At 44.2% G+C, this 1,941-nt stretch overlaps 1 pseudogene; it reads left to right on the top strand.

Moving 5' to 3' along the window:
* The first annotated feature begins 746 nt into the window (after positions 1 to 746).
* Positions 747 to 1,433, top strand: LOC138074859 (ribonuclease H2 subunit B pseudogene; annotated as a pseudogene).
* The last annotated feature ends 508 nt before the right edge of the window (positions 1,434 to 1,941 follow it).

The raw sequence follows: 1,941 nt of genomic DNA, 5'->3' as shown, positions 1-1,941 counted from the left end.
TTCCAGTAGTCCTGTATGGATGTGAGATTTGGACTGTGAAGAAGGCTGAGTGCCAAAGAATTGATGCTTTTGAACTGTGGTGTTGGAGAAGACTCTTGAGAGTCCCTTGGACTGCAAGGAGATCCAACCAGTACATTCTGAGGATCGGCCCTGGAATTTCTTTGGAAGGAATCATGCTTATGCTGAAACTCCAGTACTTTGGCCACCTCATGCGAAGAGATGACGCATTGGAAAAGACTTTGATGCTGGGAGGGATTGGGGGCAGGAGGAGAAGGGGACGACAGAAGATGAAATGGCTGGATGGCATCACACACTCGATGAACGTGAGTCTGAGTGAACTCCGGTAGTTGGTGATGGACATGGAGGCCTGGTGTGCTGCGATTCATGGGGTCGCAAAGAGTTGGACACGACTGAGCGACTGAACTGAACTGAACACAAAGAATAAAATTTTACCTTTTGATTACGTCATTCAAAAAAGTAAAAATCGAGTGGGCTGATGGCCTGAGCCTGGCGCTCAATTTAAACACTGAAAACATGGCTGCTGGTGGACTCCGGAAACAAACGACATTCGCCTGGCAGGCCGTGCTGCTTGCAGCGCCACGCTTCCCTGAATCGACCCTTTTGCCTCCATTTGCCAACCTCCTCTCGCTGAGCCTGCGCTCCGAGGGCTGAGGCCTGCAGCTGAGAGACAGAGGAGCGGCATGGCGGGCGGCGCGGAAGGCGGGGACAGGACTCGCGCCTGGTAGCACGTGTTCCTGCTTCTGGAATATTTAAAGGATGCGTCAAAGAAGATGAAAAGTGGGCTTGTGTCTGTAAAACTGGCTAACCCACGTTCAGGGGAAGGAGCCATTTACTTGTTGAATATGTGTCTACCGCAGCTGTTTGAAATAAAAATTTTCAAGGAAAAAAAAATCTTGGTTTATAAATGATTCAGTTCAAGCAGGAGGTTTTCTTCACTTTGCCACATCTATGGGCTCTCTACTTCTCCACTACCTTATAATGGGCAATAAAGAGGTAAAGTTTCAGCCCCTGGATCAAGTTGTGATTGATGACATATTCCTGGATTGCAACTTGTTGGTGAAACTTCCTGAATTTGAGAAGTTACTTGGACACGTGACAGAGGAGAAAGAAATAGACAAGAAGAAATACTACAAGTACAGCAAAGAGAAGACATTAAAATGATTTGGGGAAAAAAAAAAAAAAAAGGTTAATGAGACTATGGCAGCATTAAAAACCAATAAGGTAAACGTCAGTGCCAGGGTACAGTCTATTACGTTTTTCTCTAGTGGCCAGGTTTCCAGTGACAAGGACGAGTATTATGTCCATTATGCCCATGGTCTGATATCTGATACATCCCTAAACAATTAAGTGATAACTTATCTAAATATTTAAACCTTCCAGAACCTCCAGCTTCAGTGCCAAACCCTCCATAGAAGAAAGCAAAGTTATCAGATAAGCCTGTAGAAGCAAAACAATATGACACTAAGTTTAACTGTAAAGATTTCAATACCGTGAAGAAAAATAGCAAAATGACCACAACTCAGAAGGCTTTCAGAGAAGGAAATGGCAACCCACTCCAGTGTTCTTGCCTGGAGAATCCCAGGGACAGAGGAACCTAGTGGGCTGCGGTCTATGGGGTTGCACAGAGTTGGACACAACTGAAGTGACTTCGCCGCAGCTGCAGCAGAAGGCTTTGACTAAAGTTGACAAAAGTGGAATGAAAAGTGTTGATTCCTTTTTTGGTGCAAAACATGTTAAAAAAAAATTGGAATGATTTGGACCTTTGAAAGTGAAATTGAGCGAAAATATCTGCTTTCTTCATGTTCTACTTTCATCCTTCCTCCTTGCCACTGTACTTCCGAACCCTTAATTACCACTTTTTGAAAAAAGGTAGGATGAGAGCAATTTTCACATTCACTGGAACATTTCTTTGGATTTGAA

The sequence above is a fragment of the Capricornis sumatraensis genome, chromosome 1 (assembly GCF_032405125.1).
Source record: "Capricornis sumatraensis isolate serow.1 chromosome 1, serow.2, whole genome shotgun sequence".
Taxonomy (NCBI): domain Eukaryota; kingdom Metazoa; phylum Chordata; class Mammalia; order Artiodactyla; family Bovidae; genus Capricornis; species Capricornis sumatraensis.
This window is presented reverse-complemented; position numbering and strand designations above follow the sequence as displayed.